General features: G+C 37.6%; 1 protein-coding gene and 1 pseudogene across 2 annotated transcripts in view; both read right to left on the bottom strand.

The window, feature by feature from the left end:
- Positions 1–23,640, bottom strand: part of LOC145277944 (guanine nucleotide-binding protein G(s) subunit alpha-like) — a 458,077-nt gene that overhangs the window by 119,925 nt on the left and 314,512 nt on the right. The window lies entirely within an intron of this gene.
- LOC145278540 (U2 spliceosomal RNA) lies at positions 2,807–3,024 on the bottom strand (annotated as a pseudogene).

Below are 23,640 nucleotides of genomic sequence, written 5' to 3'. Positions count from 1 at the left end.
ATGGATGAAATGCATCAGAAACTTTGACAACAACACCCAGCATTAGTCAACAGAAAAGGCTCTCCATGACAATGGCCGACCGCACATTGTTAAACCAATCCTGCAGAAAATAAACAAATTGGATTACAAAACTCTGTCTCATTCTCCAAACCTCTCACCTACTGACTATGACTTTTCCAAGCGTCTCAACAACTTTCTGTGTGAGAAATGCTTCAAAAATGCCTCCAGTGACTTCATCACCATCAAAACAAGATTTTTACATTACTGGCATAAATACACTTGTTTTGCGTTGGCAAAAGTGTGTTGATTCTGGTGGTGTTTATTTCGTACAATAAATTTTGTTGGAGCTGAGATATGTTCATCTGAATTTAAAATATAAAAACCGCAAGAACTTTCTTGTCAACCGGATAATTTTCTTTCTCTTTTCTTCAATATGAAAACTTAGAAAATGGGCATTCCTTTTCGCCTGATAGCTGTTTATTAAAGCTACGATCAAAATATTTCCACTAGATCTATAACTTTTTTCTGTTTGTGTAAACAAACCCTTCATTATAAATAAAAATAAATATTTATTATTGAACACAATCATATAAACACAATAGAGATTCTCCAGATTTTTTACCCTGTGGATATAAACTTTATCTGGATTACTATATACCGGTGCAACAGCAAATTTGGATTTTAATATTACAACCTGTTTAAAACCAAATTAATGCTAAATTATTTGAAAGGAAGTATCCGAATCAAATTACTGCAAAAATAAATAAAAACTAATAATGCTTTATATATATATATATATATATATATATATATATATATATAATTTTACTGTACCCTGTTTTAATTCGTTTTCATTTTCTGTGAGACTTGTTTTCGTCAGGGCTTATAAGCAGAAATAAATAATCTAGCTAATTAACACAGTAAACAAGGCCGATAGCCATTAGTTGCATGCTCTCGTGTAATGAATAAATGCGTGAATGTAGGATTGACATGAAATTCTTAAGGATAAACTAAAATGACCGAAAAATGGACTGAAATGACTTAAATAAATAAAAAGTAAATGGCTTAGAATGACCTTAAGAATGACTTGAATGCTTAAGAAATAACTGGAATACTTCAAAAACAACTTGAATGATCTGGAGATTGACTTGAATGGCTTTGAGGCTGACTGGTTGTAAAGTGGGTGATCATTTTATATTAAATTAATACAGAAAAGTGATCCGCTACTTTATATCACAAAAATTATTTGATTTTGGGAATTTGAAATGTAATTTTTGTATTCAGGAACCACAAAAAAACAATAAATAGTTGTATAATAAACATAAAAAGAAATAAAAAGTACATGTGTTACAGACCGACCAACTGACTGAGTGACTTATAGAGTTGCTTGCATATGACTAGAAAAACTATTCTGTGGTATGCATTTTAAAAAAACTATTCTCCGTCGGTCCGTCCGTCACACATTTACTTATTACAAACAAGTGCAGCATCGGTTAAAAACAGATACTACACTTTGATCTTAGCCATGTGGCCAAGGAAAAGTTACATTTTGGACAAGTTTCAGAAAAGTCTAATGGATAGGTAAAAATTTATGGGGCAAAAAGTGTCATTTTTTCAATTTTGATACATTTTTGACCCCTTATGAGCCACTTGGAATGCCGAATACCAGTGACAATGGACAAGCAGTGCAGTTTTACACCTTAACACATGTATATTTATATTCAGCAACATGGGAAACCACTATATAGACATATTAAATTTTGTTGAGAAATATGAGAAACGCGCCAGAAGAGTGTTTTAAGCACAAAAAATCCCCTGGGGACGCAAACTAGACTTTTGCCAGGGTCACTCAAACTGAATTTATATTAAGAACAATGCCCTTCACATTTTGGGCAAGTTTCAGAAAAATCTAATCTATGGATCAAATGTTACGGGACAAAAAGTGTAATTTTTGGCCATGTTTGACCCCTTTTGAGCCCCTACGAGCAAAACAGGATTTTCCGAAAAAAAAAAAAAAAAATTTTTTTTACTATGCACATTTATATATTAAAATATAATTTGTGACAAAATTTCAGGAAAAACTAATGGACGATTATCCATCAATCATCCAGACTAACGAACAGACGAACCCATTGAAAACATAGATGACTCTCTGATAAATCGGGGGACAAAAATGTTACTCCATACCCCTTGACCGATGGAGTGACTTGCATGCGACTTAAAATGCCTTGGCATGGAAGGGTTTCCCCTTCGATTGCCAAGGAAAAGTTACAAATGTAAGTGCAGCATCTGTTAAGAACAGATGGTATTTATTTGCTCCCCCACCGAGCAAATTAGGCACAAGGCCAATTTTTAATGTGAGGAGTGAAAGGAGGGGGAAGGGAAAAAGGGGACCAGCTCCCGAGAGGTGGGAAATGGGAGCTGGTTAATGGTCAGGCATGTGGGGTTGTCCCCACATCTGGTCTTTGCTAGTCATAGCTAGTCATAGCTTGCAGCATCTGCCGGAACAGATGGTATTTATTTGCTCCCCCACCGAGCAAATTAGGCACAAGGCCGATTTTTAATGTGAGGAGTGAAGGGAGGGGGAAGGGGAAAAGGGGACCAGCTCCCGAGAGGTGGGAAATGGGAGCTGGTTAAAGGTCAGACATGTGGGGTTGCCCCCACATCTGGTCCTTGCTAGTCATAGCTAGTCATAGCCAGTCATAGCTTGCAGTATCTGCCGGAACAGATGGTATTTATATGCTCCCCCACTGAGCAAATTAGGCACAAGGCCGTTTTTAATGTGAGGTAAAAACCAGCTCCCCTAAAAGGGGTCACTCTGGTTACCAAAAATAATAATTGTCCCAGTATAGAGGGTTTCCCCTCCATTGACTGGTACAAATTATCTTAAGTGCAGCATCTGCCGGAACAGATACTACACTTTGATCTTAGCTATGTGGCCAAGGAAAAGTTACAAACATAAGTACAGCATGTAGTAAGAACAGATACTACACATTGATCTTGGCCAAAAGCCAAGAAAAGGGTATTTATTTGCTCCCCCACCAAGCAAATTGGGCACAAGGCCGATTTTTAATGTGAGGAGTGAAGGGGAAATGGGGACTAACTCCCCAGGGAGTAGGGGAGCTGGATAGTGACAATTGGTATGAAGGGTTGTCCCTACATTGACCAAAGTCTTATATGTGGGGTTGCCCCCACATATGGTGTTTGCTTGCAGTATCTGCCGGAACAGATACAACACTTTGATCTTGGCCAAAAGACCAAGACAAGGGTATTTATTTACTCCCCCACCGAGCAAATTAGGCACAAGGCCGATTTTTAATGTGAGGAGTGAAGGGGAAATGGGGACTAACTCCCCAGGGGGTAGGGGAGCTGGATAGTGACAATTGGTATGAAGGGTTTCCTTTACATTGACCAAAGTCTTATATGTGGGGTTGCCCGCACATATGGTCTTTGCTTGCAATATCTGCCGGAACAGATACTACACTTTGATCTTTAAATTTAATTTATTCCGTTTAAAGAAAAATATTACAATTAAAAAAATTCCAATATAAAATTAAAAAATTTAAAAAAGTAAAATCTCCTAAAGACAAAACAAATTTAGGCACAAGGCCCTATAAGATCTGGGGAGGGGATTGTTGCAGGGTTTTTGTAACTAAAGTAAAAATTGGAGTCTTTTGCGACTTTACTCTTGACTGGCAACATTTACCACAATACCTCATTCACTCTGTGGACTCTAAACTAACTAATAAAAACCCCAGCGTTTTTGAAAAAAAGATATATATACAATGTGTGTGTGTGTGTGTGTGTGTGTGTGTGTGTGTGTGTGTGTGTGTGTGTGTGCATTTTTTAAATTTTTTTTATTTAAATAAAATGTGTGTGTGTGTGTGTGAAAAAAGTTGGCCAAAAGGCCAAGAAAAGCTGTATTTATTTGCTCCCCCACTGAGCAAATTAGGCACAAGGCCAATTTTTAATGTGATGAGTGAAGGGGAAATGGGGACCAACTCCCTGGGAAGTAGGGGAGCTGGATAGTGACAATTGGTATGAAGGGTTGTCCCTATATTGACCAAGGTCTTATATGTGGAATTGCCCCCACATATGGTTTTTGCTTGCAGTATCTGCCGGAACAGATACTACACTTTGATCTTCATATTTAATTTATTCCGTTTAAAGAAAAAATTACAATAAAAAAAAATTTCAATATAAAATTAAAAAATTTAAAAAAGTAAAATCTCCTAAAGACAAAACAAATTTAGGCACAAGGCCCTATAAGATCTGGGGAGGGGAGTGTTGCAGGGTCTTTGTAACTAAAGTAAAAATTGGAGTCTTTTGCGACTTTACTCTTGATTGGCAACATTTATCACAATACCTCATTCACTCTGTGGAATCTAAACTAACTAATGAAAACCCCAGCGTTTTTGCAAGAAAGGATATATATACAATTTCTGTATGTGTGTGTGTGTGTGTGTGTGCAAATTAAAAAAAATTTTTTATTAAAAATGTGTGTATGTGTGTGAAAAAAGTTCAATTCATTGGAAAATAAAAAGTTTTTGAATTTGGAAGAAAAACAGTGGGTGTTGGGGAGTGGGGTATCTAGAAAATATATACAAAAAATAAAATTGCCTAGTGCATTGTTAGTAAGGTCCCTCCCTGAGCTAATCTAGAAAGTTAGATCACCTACTGATTTTCCGGGGCACCGAAAACAAGCGGGAAGATCCCTAGTGGGGATTGGGACGAATTCATAACGGGTGTAGGGAGGAAAAATAAATAGATTGCAAAAAACCAAAGGGGGGGGGGGGGGTAGGCGGCGACCTTCAAGTAGGGGTTGACCAAGGGGTGATAAAACAAAAAGATAGTGGGGGGGGGGTTAGTGGTAGGGTAGACTTGGAAGGTTCTCTAGTGCAAAAAAACAAACAATCGGGGGACAGGATCTCATTTGTACCACCAGTCAAGAGTCTCTTTACTTTTTATTTGCCTAATCTAGCGGGATGAGCTCCGTAGAATCCAGTACCGCGTGTGCCATGCTTATGGTGGTAACACGAATTCAAACTTGGTGCCTTGTCGGATGCACAAGCTAGCGTCATGCACCCACCTCTTGTCAAAGGCCACTCGAGGCAACCTCTTCCAATCGCATCTGATCTTTACTTTAAGTAGATGTTTAAAGTAGACGATCAGATCCTGATCCAGAACAGATATCCTTTCGCGGACTTGCTTGAGGTGTGTGATCCATATGACCATCCTCGCTACCGCTAGTATCGCTAGAAAAAACATTCCTTTCTCCCTAGGCAGCGGCGGATCAATGTTCTCCACAAAATATGACTTGTCGAGTTCAAGCCAGCGTTTGGCATTGATGCGAGCCGTTACCTTGTTGACGTACCCTAGGAGGGTCTTGAGCCTGCTGCAGCGGAAAAAGGCATGACCGGCTGTTTCCCTCATGTCCTCGCCGCAGCGCAGGCAGTAGACCCGGGTTTCTTCATTGTACAGGTTGAGTTCTTCAAGGAGGGGCAGTGACTCATGGAACGTCTATGTACAACGAATGGCTCAGGAAGGCCAACTTCTCTGCATGCTTGTGACACAGGAGATCGGGCAGTCCCAAGCCTCCCTCGCTCGGATTTCGAACACAGACCTCTCTGCAAACATAATGCTTACCCTCGTTCCACAAGAGTGTGTCGAGGTGCTCCTGTAAGCTGGTTCGTCGTTTTGCAGGGGGGGGGGGGAAGTACAGACAGACGGTAAAGGATGAGCGGAAAGACGTATGTAGCACATGCCTCCGCCTGACCCTTCAAGAACAATTTCCTTTGAACCCAAGTCTTGACAGAGGATTTGACCTTGGTCTCTACTTCCGACCAGTTTTTCTCCAGCTGGAGAACCGGTCCGAACCACACACCGAGGATCCGGACCGGGCCGTCAGTCCAACTAAAGATGCCCGGAAGCGAAATTACTCTGGTCCAGGCAACCAACCGCAGACCTACCGACTTACTGCGATTGAAGACGGCCCCCGTAACTTCTTATCGAGCGAGCGCCCGCTTGAATGTCCGACACGAACACAATGACGTCATCGGCGAATGTGGAAACTCTGGCTCGTGTGCCTCCAGGGAGAGCTATCCCACGCAGGACTGGTGTAGTCGCCTCGTCCTTTAACTTGCGAAGGAGGGGTTCCAACACTAGGATGTACAAGAGAAGCGACATCGGACAACCCGGGAGACGGTGAAAGACTGACAGCTTACCGTCGATTTGCACTGCTACCGTCAGCCTGTCATACATTACAGAGATCCACTTGCGGAAGTCCGGATTAAATCCGATGGCCTCGAGCACAGATCCCAGGAACCAATGGTCCAACCTATCGAAAGCCTTGGACTGATCCAAACTGATCAGCACGGCCTCGGCGACGTCTTCTGTCCCCTCTATGATCGTGCGTATCAGGTGAAGATTGTCCTGAATCGATCTCCCCTTCACAGCATAGCTCTGGTCTGGTTTGATCAAGTCAGTTATGACAACCTGCAACCGATTCACAAGAACCTTGGCCAAAATCTTTAACTCTGTGTTTAGCAGAGTAAAGGGCTTGAAATCATCTAAATCTTCCTCCCCACCATGCCGTTGACCTTTTCTCAGCAATGTGATTACTTCCTTGGTCACCTGCCCAGGGATGGAGCCCTGAACAAACCAATGGTTGAACATATCCTTCAGAATAGGGACCAACATGGGTGACAGCCTCAAGTAGAATTCGTAGGGTAGACCATCAAGCCCTGGGGACTTGTTGGAGCCGACCTGCTTTAACACAGTAATGATCTTATGTTCCATGACAAGACCATCACAGCCAACCACTCGAGCCGCCATGAGGCGGGGCGAGTCGGCCAAATAGCTGCCAAACTCTTCGACCCTGAGTCTGGGTAGTTGGTTGAAGCGCTCCGATAGATGCTTTCGAAACCCCTTGCAAATCTCCTGCATCGACACGAGGGCGTGCCCTTCCAGGTTGTTTACTTTTCGAATGTACCCGTCCGAGCCGCACCTTAGAGCAGCCTTACGCTCAACAGCGTCTACATTAACAGCATCGTTCGAGACTTTCATTAGCCTAGCCCTAACTATCTGGCCCTCGTACCGCTCGCTAGTCAAGCGGTTGAGGTCTTGTTTAGCTAGCGCTATCTCTACAGGCCCCCACCTCCCGGATCAGCCTATTCTCTATACGCTTCTTGGCCTTAGCCTTATCTAGCGCGAGGCGTTGGCTGTACTGGACCGAGAAGCGTCTACTCTTAGCCTTGAGACTAACCCACCACTTACTCCCGGTAACCGCCCCCACTAATGCCCGTTGGATTATCTCTGTAACCTTCAACAAGGTGCTGTTGAACTTCCACTATCCAGCCAGTTTAGGCCTACTGCTCAAGTTCAGACGGGCCATAACTAGTTTATGGTCTGAGTTTCCTAACAAGTGGAACGTGGGGCAAGATAGGAAATATACATCGCCTCTTCTAACTAACATCTGATCCAAGTAAGTACTTGGATGGGAAGGCGCATTAGGATGCCACGTCCACATCTCCCGCCCCGGGTGATCCAGGTCAAATCTGTCAACCAGGTCGCACGAAGCCATCAGGTCAGACAGACTGCTGTCACACCACACCGACCTTATCTATCTTGGGATCAAGGATGGCATTCCAATCACCCATTAAGACTACTCTCTGTGGATCATCTATAAAACCCTCCACCCGACGAAAGAAGGAAGCCCTCTCCACAGCAGAATTAGGCACATAAATTGCGACTATCCGAAACACACTGCTATTAACGGCAACATCAACGACAATTGCCTGCCCGTCCTCGTCCGGGTGAACAACATTCACCGACACTAACCAGGAGATTCCACAACTATAGTTATTGCCATATGTTGAGTAACCATCATAGTCGCTCACCAGCACCTGACAATCTCCGTCACAAATAAAGTGGGTCTCCTGTATAGCGGCAATATCTACCTCGAGGGACACAAGATCTCTCAGCACGCGTGCGGCCTTGCTTCGACATCTGAGGCCCTTCACATTATAAGTAGCCAAGTTTAAAGCCATGGTCACCTACCTTATTCAGTGTCACACATGGGCCTGAAATCCTCGGGGGTGAGGACGTGGCAGGCTTGTCCAAGGCTTCTGGTTAGTAAGTCAGCTGAGGGTAATCCATTCTTGGCCACGCCTCCCACGTCCAGGGGAAAGGTTAATTTGAGTGCCCTGTAAAAGGTGGGGTGGATGTAAACAGGGACTCTGCCCTCACACTTGAAAAATAAATTGTTCAGCAAAGGATGCTCCATGTCCACCAGTTGCTGGCCCGGGATAGCATCCTTCGCGGCATCTATCATGGCCCAGAGAGCCTCCGTTCTGGAATTTTTGTTGACGCTAACAAATGTGGTCACCAAGGGAGCGTCTTGGAACTTGGTTGGGTCGGTGACATTATCGCCCCCGACATATACAAAGTCCTTCAGTTAATTGTAGCGGACCTTCTGCTGGCCTTTGAGCTCAGGTATAGTTGGCAGACGGTCCGTTTCACATATCCTTCCTCCTGGAAGGAAGGGAGTCTTTTTGTCCGCTCCGTGTGAACTGTTGTGGTTGGGGTTGGTTTCTCTTTAGCGGGGAGAGGAGGAGTAGGGGAGAAGGAAGTGGGGGTGGGCATGTCGGGTGTAGGGGTGTTTGGTGCTGGAGGTTTTGTTTTTTTGGGGGTGTTATTTGTCCTTTCTGGGGATGGGTTACATGCTAGAGTTCTTGGGGGTTTGGGGGATAGAGAGGGGTTGTTGCTCTGGCTGTTTGGGGGTTGGCGTTGAAGGGAGATCAGCCTCGGCATTTGAAACATTGAATTTCAGGGTGGGGGTGCTTCCTTTTGTCTTCCTACTCTTTCTCCTCTGCGTCTTCTTCTCTGCCGTCTCTGCTGCTTCTGTTGTTTCCGCCACTGCTGCTGCTGCCTCTTCTTCGACACGTTCTCTTTCGAGTCTTGAAGTTTCCTCTTGTTCGAGGAAGAGGGTGCCGGGATGTTCATGGGAGTGTGCTCTGGCTGGTCTTGGGTCATCGTTTGCTTGGACATGCCTTTGGGGCTTCTGCCCTTCTTGGTGACCGTCGACCAACCAGCCTCTGCTGCTTGTCCCGGTTCAGCTGTAGTGGAAGTTGTCGGTGGGGCGGCAGCCGGGGTTTGGGTTGGTTCTTTGGTAGGGGCCATCCCTTGTGATTTGGGAGGGGCTATGGCTGGGAGTCTTTTAGGTGGGGGGGTTGTGGCGGAGCCGGGATTGCCAATGGCTGTGATTTTTCAGCTTCTGTTGCTGTCTCCTCATTCTTCTTCCTTTTTTTCTCCTTGAGGTTGCCCTCTTGGTGAGCTGGGGTGACTTGGTTGCCATCAGATTGAGGTTCAGAGAGTGCCACTAGTTGTGGATCACTTGAGTGTTACCTCGTTCCCTCATCCGCCGCAGGCCTGGTAATTTCCATCTGGGACTGGTCTTCTTGGGGAGCCTGGGTGGGAGTTCCATCTCTGACCGACGAGGATTGAGGTGGAAGGGGTGTCACAGGATGTGTACCACCCGATCGCACCTCGTTCCCTTGTCCGCCGCTTCTTTAACTCCCCGGTCTGGGGAGTGGCCCTCGTGGGGAGCTGGGGGCGGGATTGGTTGCCCTCCTAAAGTTGGACCTGCCTGGGTCGCCGTGGGCTGCGGCCCTACTCTGGCCTCCTCCTCCTCTACTTCGTTCGTGGTGGGTGCTCCCTCCGATGGGGAGTACTCGAGTGGGGCGATGTGGCGCATCTGAGGTGGTATACGCCTTTTTCCCAGCATCATGTGAACAAAACTGCACCGGCCGCTAAAGCGGACTAAAGTGTAGCGGGGGATAAAAGAAAATGCAGGGAAATGGGGGGGGGGAGATCAGAAGAGAGAAAGTGGATTGACCTCCCCTCACAGGGATGTCGGATTAGTCAGCTCAGATCCCCCGCAAGGGGGGAGAGCAGCAAAGGAAGACGCAGTGGGTGCTAGCGGGTCAGAGTGGCGCGTCGCAATTAAGAGAGAGAGGGCATAGACATCTCTGCTCAGAGAGGGAAGCAGAAACGAAACACCCGCCCTACCCACGTCACCCTGCCCAAAGTCAACCCCAAGGAAGCGAAAAAGAGAGCCCGGTCTGCTCAATCCACAGGGAGAGCAGCGAAGGAAGACAAAGATTGAGCCTGGCAGGTCAGAGTGCTGCTCAGGCAATTAAGAGAGGAGAGAATCGACCATTTCAACCTCAGAGGAGAGGAGGAAACAAAGTACCCAACAAACTAAAGCTAACCCGACCAGGTCGCGTCTACCAAAGAAAGTGTTGTCGGTCCCGAAAACAGCAAACTCCCAAAGAAGGGATTGGTTTTCGGGTCCACTGCATTTTCACACCAAACAAGCCACAGTACCACTACTATCCGGACATAATTGCAGGGATACTCTGTAGGAAGTTGAGCAGCAAGATGTCAGTTTACATTACATTTGAACTTCTACATGTAAGTACAGTTGGGGAAGCAGGAACGTGGAAGGGAATTAGTAGTCTTAAGGAAGAGACTATTAGAGTAGAAGACTTTCTGGCATCTGAGGATCTCTACTGTGTAGGGGTGGAATTTTGCTGCTTGTCGGGTTTATTTACTTAGAGGAGGTAAAAGAGTCTCCTTGCACTGCTGATTGCATAAGTATGAAACACTAGTGTCTGTAGGTATAAAAAAATTATCAATATTTATTGAAAAAAAGTTATAGTTATAGACACATATATATTACAAATACCAGGTAGCACAAATTCCGTGCATTTTAGCCTGACGATTTCCTATGGGGCTGAAAAGCAGAAGATTCTGTGAAGCTTAACTGCTATATATTTTCATACTCATATATTGAACACTATTGAAGTAAATATTCAAAATTGATACATAAAGTATATCTCCTTATCCGTGACTTGTTGGGTCAGTATATGTTATAGCTAACTATGAAATAGTGAGTATACCGAATTAATGTATAAACGCACAAAAAGATTGAATGCACGCACGCACAAAAACAAATATGACGACCAGTGAAAACAATATGAAATACATTGGATAATAAAGGCCTTAATATAATGATGTTAAGACCTTTATTATCCCTAGATTAAATGAAAAATCATTTATATAAGAGGGGTGTTATCCGTTGAAAAAAAATGGAAAAAAAAAACGAAAACTAAAAATAAATACAAGGTGGGAATGTGCATTGTACAGGTCCACCCTATTTTGTGTGCGTGTTTGTGTTAAAAAAAATCAGGAAATAATAATTAACTGATTTAGTAATATTTAATGATGAGACTTTTTCAAAGCAAAGAACAAAATGACAGTCCCCTTATCCCACACACACGTTTGGAAGTATTTCTACATATTTTAAAAATGTTTGGAACTTATGACCCCCCCCCCCCACCTATTCCCCCTTTGTGCACCCCTCCTGCCACCAGACTTGAAAAAAAATGTTAACGATTACATGTCTCGTTTACAGCTACATGGCCAAGAAACGGGGTCTCATTTTACGTTAAATTTTAATTATTTAAAAAAAAAAAAAAAAAAAATCCTTCTTTTATATTAACTTTAAAGGCCGTTGAAACGTATTAGCTCAAAAAATAAAATTTGATTCCTTTTTAGAAGGTAAACTACACTGGGTTAGGTCGTAAGAAAAGAACAAATATTTTTTTTTTAGAATATTTAAATTGATCAAGTAGTTTTTTTTTTTTTTTTACATTAGAAAAACATATTTGATTTATTTTTTTGTTTGAAAACAATTCCAACTTGCAATGAAAAATACAAATAAACAGTGGACGTTTAGGAAATTGCCCCCATCTCTAAATTCCACAATTTACACTTTTTTTCTTTTTTCATGTTAATCATCGATAACAAACTTAACTTTCAGATTAAAAAAAAATTGAAAAAAAAATTTTATGACTTTTATCGTTGGGGATCAGTTTTCAATTATAACTTTCTACTAAATTGAACACCTACTTTGTGACCATCTCTCTCACATGACTAGTGAATATTCCCACCTAAAAAAGGATTTACGAAGGGAACTTTCTTACCCTCCCCTCTCTCATCTATCTTATCTACTTCAACTACTCTGTCTCGTTTGAAAGAATCCTAACTATAAGAAATTCCATGTTTAAAAAGGATGTGTCCTCTATAGTATCAGACCTGACAAAATGGTTAATTGTAGGTATAGACCGATTCATACCATCCAAAAAATTCCAACAAAAACTTAACAGCCAGCCATGGTTCTCCCCAGAATGTGCTGCTGCCATCGCGCACAGAAATCACTTTTCCATAGCTACCAACATAATAGATGCACTGAGACTAAAGCTAGCTTTCAGGATTGCCAGCAACCACTGTAAAAGAGTAATAAAAAATGCAAGAGAGCTATATGCTCAGTCTGTTAAATCCAAAGTAGCTGAGTAGTGGCTTGGTTCCCACCAGTTTTCGCAAATAGCAAACAGGATCCTGAATAGAAGCATGCGTTCTATCCCAACTATCATCAATAGACCTGAGTTCATCTCGTCAGCATCAGACAAGGCCAAACTATTTGCCAAGAACTTTGCAGCTAATTTTACCCTATGCGACAAAGGCCATCAACTCCCCATATTTCCTCCTATAACAAACAACACGCTATGCAACATACAAATATCTGTGCGTGAGGTTGCCAAGTTAATCAAGAACCTTGATTCCAGTAAAGCAACTGGCCCTGACGGCATTCCAATTATAGTGCTGAAAAAGCTTCAACCAGAACTTGCTCCCATACTTACAAAACTGTTAAACGTTGCCTTAAGGAGAAGTGCTTCCCACCACCTTGGAAAACCTCGTCAGTATGCCCTGTATTTAAGAACTCAGATGATGTCATCTCCCTCTCAGTACAGACCAATAAGTCTCCTGTGTGTTATGAGTAAGTTTCTGGAATCCATATTAAATAGAGAAATAGTCAACCACCTCAGCAGAAATAACCTTCTTAGTGACATGCATAATGATTTCTGTTCTGCCAGATCTACAACAGATATGCTAACGATTATATCTCATAGGATTAGTGAATCTCTTGACAAAGGCTTCCTTTCTAGGGCAATTGCTCTTGACATATCAAAGGCCTTCGATAAGGTATGGCATAAGGGCCTACTTTACAAGATTTCCAGCTACGGTATAACTGAAAATGTTTTCTCAATCATAAAATCATTTCACTCTGATAGACTCATAAGAGTAGTGGTTGATGGGCAGAAATCAGAGGCCCATAGTATTAATGCTGGAGTCCCTCAGGTGTCCATCCTGGGCCCAACTCTCTTCCTGATCTACATCAATGATCTCCCAAAACACATCCTTAAATCATTCGTTGACATCTATGCTGATGACACAACACACCTAAGGCCGTAAATAACAAAGTTATCTCTGATTCACTCTCCTCTGATCTTGAGCACGTGGTACAATGGGGGAAGAGGTGGTTGGTTTTGATAAGCTTCTGGGCTTGACCTTTACTCCTGACCTGAAATAGAACAAGTACATCAAGTCTGTTGCCAACGTCGCTGGAAAAATGGTAGGATCCTTCTATCGCTCCAGAAGATATCTCACTGCTGATGCAATTCTTTATCTATATAAAAGCTAAGTACATCCAAGGATGGAGTACTGCCGCTATATTTGGGTAGGAGCGGCTAAAAACAGCCTATCCTGCCTTGACAGAGTACAAAATAGACTTTGTGGTCTAGTAGGGCGACACCTTTTTCTCTTCCCTGCAACATCTTTCCCACAGAAGAGACGTTGCAAGTCTGTTTTATCGTTATTTCCATCGCAAGTGCGCGTCTGAGCTCCAATCTCTGGTCCCCCTTCGCCAATCTTTCGCGAAAAACACCTGCCTAGCTGAAACCACTGTCAATAATTTCCCCATTCTTTATCCATGCCTAAATCAAAATAGATTCCTTGAACAAAGCTTCTTTCTTAGAAGTGCATACCTGTGGAACTCTTTTCTGTTTGCCTGTTTCCCACCTGACTACAACTTGGATATCTTCAAGTCCAACATAAACAAATTCCTGCTAAACTGCCCCCTTAAGTAAGACACTTTATCAAATCTCCATTACTAATGATTACTACGATATTATCCCATTGACTACTGTACACACAATAACCCTTCTCCCCGAGTGGTTTCCGGGCCTTGATAAGTGGTGACTACCATGTAAAAAAAAAAAAAATTTTAAATTGTGAAAAATAATTTTTTTTTTTTTTTTTTTTTGTAAAGAATTTTGTAAAAAGATTGAAATGTCCACTTCAAGAATGGACCTTTTGCAAAAATGTACAAAAAATAATGTGTTAAATTATGCATAGAAAAAACTTCTTGTGGCAAGCAACAAGTTGTGTTCTTTTTGACATGCCATGTCTATATTGACATGTTCAGATTGCATGGTTCCCTTCTGGTGCTGCATGTGAGATGATGCCACAAAAAATAGTGAAAAAATGATGAATGTGAGAAGAGTGAAGGTTGAGTTAGTCCTAAAAACAAATATTACTTCCGTCATAGTTAAAAATTGAATAATTTGATTGGAACTTATCACATTTTTTTGCTCTTTTTGGCCCAATCATAGTGCCTGAGCGTCTTAAGGAATTGCAGTGCTTTCGGGGTACTCTTCCAACCACTCCTCATGATTGCAATTCAATCGTCCCAAGCAACACGCTTCCCCCTGTAACACTCGTCAACATTGGGAACACCTGTTTTTTCAATTCTGTGATGCAAAACTTTTCTTGTGAGCCCTTTTGAGCTCCTGGGAATGCCGAATCCCAATGAAGATGGACAAACGGTGCTATTTCCTGCCTAAAGACATGTATATTCAGTACCATGGAAAACCACTATATAGACATACATATAAAGTTTTTAAGTAATATGAAAAAAGAGCTCCAAAAAGGAATGTTTTTTAGCCCTAAAAGTCCCAGAAGGATGCAAACCAGTATTTTGCCAGGGTCACTCATACTGAATTTATATCAAGAACAATGGCCTCCACATTTTGGCTAAGTTTCAGGAAAATCTAATAGATGGCAAAAAATGGGGCAAAAAGTGTAATTTTTGGCCATTTGGGGGCATTTTTGACCTCTTTTGAGCCCCTGGAATGCCGAATCCCAGTGTAAATGGCCTTAACACATGTATATTTGAGTTGACCACTGTGAAAAACCACTATATAGTCAGATATATCAAGTTTTTGTTGAGAAATATGAAAAAAGAGCCACAAAAGCACAAAAGAGCACTAAAAGTTCCCGGGAACACAAACCAGAATTTTGCCATGGTCACCCATACTGGATTTATCTTAAGAACAATGGGCTCCACATTTTGGCCAAGTTTCAGAAAAATCTAATTAATGGATCAAAAGTTATGGGGCAAAACGTGTCATTTTTGGCCATTTTGGGGCATTTTTGACCTCTTTTGAACCCCTGGGGATGCGACGGGAATTTTTGCAAAAAAATTTTTTTACTATGCACATTTATTTAATGAAATACAATTTGTGGCAAAATTTTAAGAAAAACTAATAGACGGTTATCTAGCAATCGTCCGGACTAAGACGCACGGACGCCACTAAAAACATAGGTCTCTCTCCGATAAATCGGGGGACTAAAAATTACAAGGTCTGTTGAGATAGTGTAATTGAAAATGCAGAGTATGCTGAAAATGCTATTGAAAATTTCGATATATTTTTATCTGATATACAGGAGAAATATCCCATGTAAACATGCTTTTTTTTCTTTTGTTGAATTTTTCAATTATTTGGTTTTCTTTAATAAATTATTTCTTGCCTTTAGTAACAATTATTTATCGTGAATTTAAAAAACTTCTTGTCTGCCCTGAATATAAATGTCATATTGGTAATGTTCTATTTCAGCGTGGAAAAAATGTATGGCTATAATTATTTAAAATAACGTATTTAAACCAAGTTAATTTAAACTAAACAGAAGTATTATTTGTATCAAATGTTAAAAGTTAGACCCACTGAATTGTCGGATGTTTTCACTCATAACCTAAAAGATCCTTTGTTTTTTTTTAATATATACAATTAAACTTTGTATTCAATTTTTTGTTTGAATTGAATATTTTTGGAAATTTTTTTCCGACGCTAAAATAGGAAATTACTGTGATATTCATTTTCAGCATACTCGAAAACCTGTAACAGTCATCGAGTTGAAAAGACCGTAAAAATTTACCCTACCCCCTTTTTTAGATGGGAATATTCACCAATCATGTGAGAGAGATGGTCACAAAGTAGGTGTTCAATTCAGTAGAACGTCATAATTGAAAACAGATACCTAATGATAAAAATCATAAAAAATGTTTTTTCAAAATATTTTTAATCTGAAAGTTAAATTTGTTATCGATGAGATAAACGGAGGGGAAAAAAGTGTAAACTGTGGAATTTAGAAGTGATGACAATTTCCTAAACATCCACCAAATAAAATAACCGGAAATAAATAATTTTGGACACAAAGAACGTAGTTTTTTTTTTTTTTATCAAGTTCTAGTTTTAATCATGCACAACTTAGATAAAGAAAATATTTTTTAAAAATATGTAGGTGCACCTGAACAATCAGCACACCCTAACAATTTTTTCCTTTTCATCTTTTTTCAACAATTTCTGCAAATTATCAATCAGATACTAAGCCACCAGATTATAAAAAAATTTTTTAAAAAAATCAATATCTAAAAATTTGGGAGAGGATTCAGTTTCACATACAACGTTCTAGTAACTTAATCCCCCATTTTCAGAACCGATTTTCAGCCCCGATTTGACGTTGGCTTCTTCAGCTCCCCACTCACCATTATTATTATTGTTATTTTTGCTTTTTTTCTGCGACTTTTCACTTTGAGTCTGCTCCCCCATCATTATTTTTTTAAATTATTTATTTATGATGTTTTTAAAGGTGATTTTGCATCTAACGACCTGTGCTATTTTTTAAATAGTATTTTTAAGTTAAATTCAAATCTTACAATATGTTTTAGTAAATTGTTAGATGAATGTACAGAATAGTTACAAAACATCCTACCTTCCCTATCTTAAATAATAGGTTTATAAATAATGTTATTATTTCAGTACTTTTTTTTAAGTAATTACACATGAATTCATGTAAACAAATGAACGGGGGGGGGGGGGGGGGCTGAAAATCCTTTATATAAGAGGGGTGTAATCTGTCGAAAAAAATTGAAAAAGAAACGCAAAGAAAAAAAATACATGGAGGGAGTGTAAATTATACAGGTCCACCCTATTTTTTTTTTTTTTTGTGCATGTGTTAACAGCCTTAAAAATATCAGGAAATAATTATTAATTAGGTAATATTTAACGGTGAGACCATATTAATAATAACAACTTCTATTTATATTATTTAAAATTAAAAATAAAAAGGTTTATATTGTTTAAAATGATAAAAAGATCTGTATATATTGTTTAAAATAAATAAAAAGTGTTTATTATTAAAAAAAGTTTTTATTAATTAATTTACTGCGGACTATTATTCTCATCTTTCTTAGTTGTTGTTTCACAACATTTCGGCCAACTATTCCTCTGGCCTTCGTCAGGCGGTAACCACGACAGGATAGGAACTCAGAATTTCCTAACTGCATCCCCAGCAATCACTGCCATCCATAGTTGTTGTTGTCTCACCACGTTTTGGCCATGTAAGCCTCTGGCCGACTTTGGGTAGGATTGAAATTGCTATCTTCAGACACTTCTCACCTCGAACAGTAGAGATTCAACGTTTCTATCCACTGCGCCATAGGCCCCGAAGGGCGATCAAGGTTGGATTTTTTTGGTCTTATAAACCGTAGAGATCATCAGATAATAAATCCATGCTTATTTATTATCTGATCTTCCATGGTCGGGTTCGGACCAAATGGTATACATATTATTCTAATTGGAATTCATTATTGAGATGAGTATTATTAATTAATTTATTTATTGCGGACTATTATCCTAATCTTTCTTAGTTGTTACAACTTATCGTAAAGCAGAAACGGAAGCACAATTTCCATGCCTAAGCAAGATGATTTGAGTTTTATAATATATGACATTTGTTGCACTACATTGAGATTAAAATGCTACTTTTTCATATATCACAGAAAACAGGTACATAATATACTGTTGTGAATATGTGAGTGACGTCATATAGGTTAACTATACCATTTTCTATTGTTTGTTTCCTTATTTAATGTTTGTTTGAAATTAACTATCAACCACAGTTATATTATACGTATATGCTTAGCGCTTGTGGTGAAAAGTGTTCCAGATTGTAATTTATAAACAGCATTCCAACTTACCCAAAACACATCGTACAAATAACCTTTTCACAATCCTAGATTTTCAAGATTTGGAAGTTATTCATATTCACAATAGAATATTATTAAGAGATTTTTTTTTTATTTTACTTAATTTTTTAACTTTCAACATTTTGTTATAAACGATTAATTAGAAAAAGACTTTTGGGCAATACATGGCTGGGATAACTAGCATATATATATATATATATATATATATATATATATATATATATATATATATATATATATATATACACACACACATTATATATATATATATATATATATATATATATATATATATATATATATATATATATGAGAAAGATAGATAGATAGATAGATAGATAGATAAAGTATGTTGTTTGACTATACAAATACAATTGTTTCAATTACAGTTTTAATAGCTTGAGTATATTTGAAATCCGATTGCATTTATGTAGTGATTAAACATACTTCTGCATTATCATTATAAGCTCTACTATGTATTGAGCACCATTGGAATATATATATATATATATATATATATATATATATATATATATATATATATATATATGTATTCTTTTTCTTTGTGTCAGGGTGGTCTTTATGTGCCATTGAAAAATGGTAGCAGTAGTGGGGGCGGCAAGAATGCAATAAGATGAAGAAGAAAGAAACTGTAAAAGCTGTGCAACTGGGCAACAAATACGGAGTGCAAACAGCAAGCATGAGAAAAGCAACTAACTACAATATTGATTGGAAGAGCTCAAGAAAAGAAAAAGAAAAACAATTGTTATCAGTTTAATTTGGTAACATCAAGAGGAGAATTTGTGAAAGAGTTGTGGACATGTGTCTTTTTAGTAAGAAACAAAAAAAGAAATATATATTTTTTATACATAGATTAAAAAGTAATTGCACTAAAGAGATTAAACAACAGAGGCGAGGAGTTAGTTGGGAACAAACGAGTTTTAAATAATATCTAATTCTGACTTTGGACTCTTGAAGACTTGATTCAGACGTGAGGAGTTGGATTAAAAAGAAATCACACACTGGAATGACTTAAAAAAAAAAAAAAAAAAGGAAAAATTGCTAACTCTTGATTGACTTCATACCTAAGTAGTGAAAATTTGGCTGAAAAAAAATCCAAATGTACTATATCGTTGATGAAATAATAAAAACAAAATTGATGTATGCATAGTCATTAAACTTCAATAATTACTACTCTATTATTGTTAGAAAAGTTCTATCTGAAAGATATTGAGCACTTATATGTATAAAAATGTTATTTTGAGTATGCTGAGTTTCAGAATTCATATCTGAACGATCATCTTTGAAAAGTTTATTTTATATTTAATATTTCTCTATTTTTATAAAATTAGGTATGTGTATATGTTTATATATTTATATCTACAGGATTCAACCCTAGGTTAATTAATCAATAATCATGAATTCTAGAACACAACTACTAGGCGTAATGGTGAGTAATGTGGGCTGTAAATTTTAACAATAGATATTGGCCATCAATTGATAAATATTCCTCAAATTTCTGTTTTTTTTAAGTATATTAAAGGATTTTTAGGGAACATAATATGGGCACAACTTAGCAGTTGAAATTTAAATATTTAAAATTTTAAATTTGTTCCATAGTCATTATAGACATGGGTAAAGCAAATTTTTTGAATTTCAATTTTTTTCTTGAGACCACGTAAGCTTATTTTAAACATTTTCTAAAGTCAAAATTATGCTGTGGATTTTGATCAAAATTGTAATAGACATTAATTGCATTATATCTTAAATAAAACCTTTGTAAGGGGAGGACATAAAAGTGGCACAAAACTATTCTGTTAAAAGAATTAATTTTAACGATCCTAGGACGGGTATTCTGAGAAAGAGAGGGGGGAGGAAAGACTGTCGTTTCTTCAAATGTTTCAAAGATGATGGAGTGAATGCCGACTTTTTTATGAATAAAAAAGAATCTTTACCGATAAAATGATAAATAATATTTGAAAAAATCATAAAATTATGATTTGAAGTTTAAAAAAGTCTACATATTATAAAATAAACTGGATTATATTAAGATTACAATACGATTTTAATAAGATAATAACAGCAATAAAGTTAATGTTACTGGTATAATAGAATGAAAGAAACTATACATACTCACTCTCTCTCTCTCTCTCACACACACACACACACAGAAATTTGTGTGCTCGGAAAAATTTGAGAAACGAACTACCAAAAGTACATAAATAGACTGAAAAGACTTTTCACCCAAAAATCTAACCTTTTATTCACTAAAATTAATTGTAAAAAGTTATTTGAGAGTGTATGTGTGTGTGTGTGTGGGGGGGGGGAGATAATTGTTTTCTTAATTGTAGAGTGTGTGCATATATGTGTGAGGTGAGGGACTTTTGTTTTTAATTTACAATTTAGTAAAAGAATACACTGGCTGATATGCTTAAGAATGCACCAAAATGCATTATGGCGGAATTTAATTTCATAATTAAATTAATAAGTAAACTCATTGATTTATTTGCTTGACTGTGTATGTGTGTTTACAAGGGGGGCGGTAGTATTTTATAATACAGAATAGGATCGCAACCTTCAGAGATAAATTGACAAGAAAAAAATTGAAAAAGGTTTTTGTTTTTACCCCAAATGCTTTTTCTATCCATGACCTAAAAAAACAGAACTCTATGTTATAATAAAATGAAAAGAACCATCAAATTAGTAAATAAAAACAAATAGTGCATTAATGAGATGTCCTTTCACAAAGCAATACAGAAAATTAATTAACCTTAGGATACCGAGCACATACACCTAGTAAGTATTTTAGAAAACAACCATTTTCTGTTTTGAATAAAAACTTTGCATTGTAATCTCACTAGCAGCGTAAATAAATGGGCTAACTCCATAAAGATATGAACAGAAAATGAACCTTACAAAATCAGAATAGAACCAAATTTAGACAGCAAATCCTGAACAAAATATACGTGCTTTGATAGTATTACATCAATAATAAATTATAATATAATGAACTTAGCTTTAACAGAGTGGTAAGCCTAAGTACATTTTATTACCATTTATTACATCATATATAGAGTAAGGTCAGAATTTTCCTGATTTCTTTGACCGGTATAGCACTATAATCAAAAGTTACATATAGAATTCTGCTTCGTAGGTGTTTATTGATATGCGTTTCCAGAGAAAAAAATTAGTTTGATTCGAATTCACTGATTCTAAAATTTTATTAGTTCATCTGTTTTCTCTCTGCTTCGTGTGCAGGTAGGAGTACCTCACGCCCACCAAACATTAATATTAAGTCACCATTTTTCGACACAAATACTGTAAGAGAAATATATATCCAAAATCTAATTGGATCTACTTTTCCGTATTATTCCGTGTCTCCCTCACTTTATAATAACCACCATGGTAACAATTACACAGCTATTACAAAATACTTTTCAAACTTTCGTTTAAAGATTACAAATTATAAACAAACATCTACAATTTTCTTTCTAATGATGTTCCTAGAATATATATACCAAAACATCTACAATTGTTGCAGATGAGCATTTCTCATTAGTGAAAAAACATTTTTCACTGGCCAGCATGGTGGTACATGGAAAAGTATTTAAATTACTATAGAAACACCTGTCTCTTAGGTTTAACAGAAAGACAAATTACTTTATTTACAAAATACATTTAATCATGTAAAACAGTTACTTTCCTTCCAGTGATTTTTTTTCATTTTCTCATACTTTTAATTTCTAGTCATTTTTCACTTGAATTGAAATTTATTTTAGATTTTACTTATTTAAATCAAGACCCTATACTTGCAAAAAATATTAGCTTATTCTTTAAATTAAATGTGACCTTTTTACAAATAATATTTAGAAAAATTATTTTATTCACAAATACACGCTTACACTTCTCAAATATGACTTTTACTTCAATGTTTATGTATAGACACTTATTTAGACATCCCATCCACTTCAAATCTTCAGCTCTACACAGGTCTATTTCGGTGAGGATACTCTTTTATAGTTATGAAATAATACAAATTTTGAATCACTTAAAATGTTAATACATACAAAACACTACAATTAATATGTATAGACAATTAAAAATAGAGTAAAAATACTTCTATGTGGTTCAAAGGTGTAAACATGAGTTTCTTGAGTTTTCAGTTTTCATTGATCTCGATAGTGGATAAATGTATATTTTTATATATACAACACACACAAACATACATATAATACATGCATATATGCACACACATACACACAATATGTACACACATCATATAATACACATATATATATATATATGTGCATGCACTTAAGCTTGTGCATATATATATATATATATATATATATATATATATATATATATATATATACATACATACACAAACCCACATGTCACATTGACATTAAAATAATATCACAAAGTATTTCATATTTGAATTCATATAAAGCGAAGCCATCTTTCTTTATATCTTCAATTTGCATTGACAAAATCAATAATATTAGTCAATAATAGTAAAGAAATAAGAATCATAAAATGATATTCACTTTAATAAAATAACAGAAAATAAAATAAGGTCAAAATAGTAAAAAGCAATTACTTATGTGTTTTTAAATACAGGGCACATAAGGCATTTGAGAACATATGTTATTTTTACTATGGCATAAATATTATTTGACTTTATATTCATATTATTTTCACAATGTCTTTGCTTATGTAACTTCAGATGTCTCTTATTGAAATCAGGAATTTTTCTGTTAAACTTGGGAATCTGCACAGAATTTCGAACAAAACCCTTTATTTAATTCACGTGGGTAACATACTCTTGTTCTATCAGCCATTACTGAGTAGAAATCCTGAGTAATTTGCAATTGTATTTTGAGTGTCATCTGGATTGAACCTTCAACTTCCAGAAGAGTGTAACTTACCACTGAATTTTACCAAGTACTTTATCCATGATGTCATGGAGCATATTAGCACCATGGATTAAATAAATGGTTTTGTTTGAAATTCTGTGCAGATTTATGAGTTCGATAGAAAGATTCCAGAGTTCATGAGATTCATATGAAGAAGGTTGGAGGTTACATCAACTGAAATGTGAAAATATCACTCAATATGAGAACAGTAATCTGACTAATTCAAATAATACAAACTGACTTTATATGTTCTATACTTCAGAATGATCAACTGCAGACTCCAGATTTACACAACAAATAACGATGCACACAGTTACCGTAATTATAAAAGTTGAAAATAGCAATTTAGAAATAGAATCGTTTTTTAGAAGAATCACAAAGGGTCAAAAGGTATTACCATCATTAAAATGTAAAGCATTTTTTATTTGG

This window comes from Euprymna scolopes, chromosome 6 (assembly GCF_053919585.1).
Source record: "Euprymna scolopes isolate OS-2025 chromosome 6, ASM5391958v1, whole genome shotgun sequence".
NCBI classification, from domain to species: Eukaryota; Metazoa; Mollusca; class Cephalopoda; order Sepiida; family Sepiolidae; genus Euprymna; species Euprymna scolopes.
The sequence above is the reverse complement of the archived record's forward strand: the minus strand, read 5'-3'. Positions and strand labels throughout refer to the sequence as shown.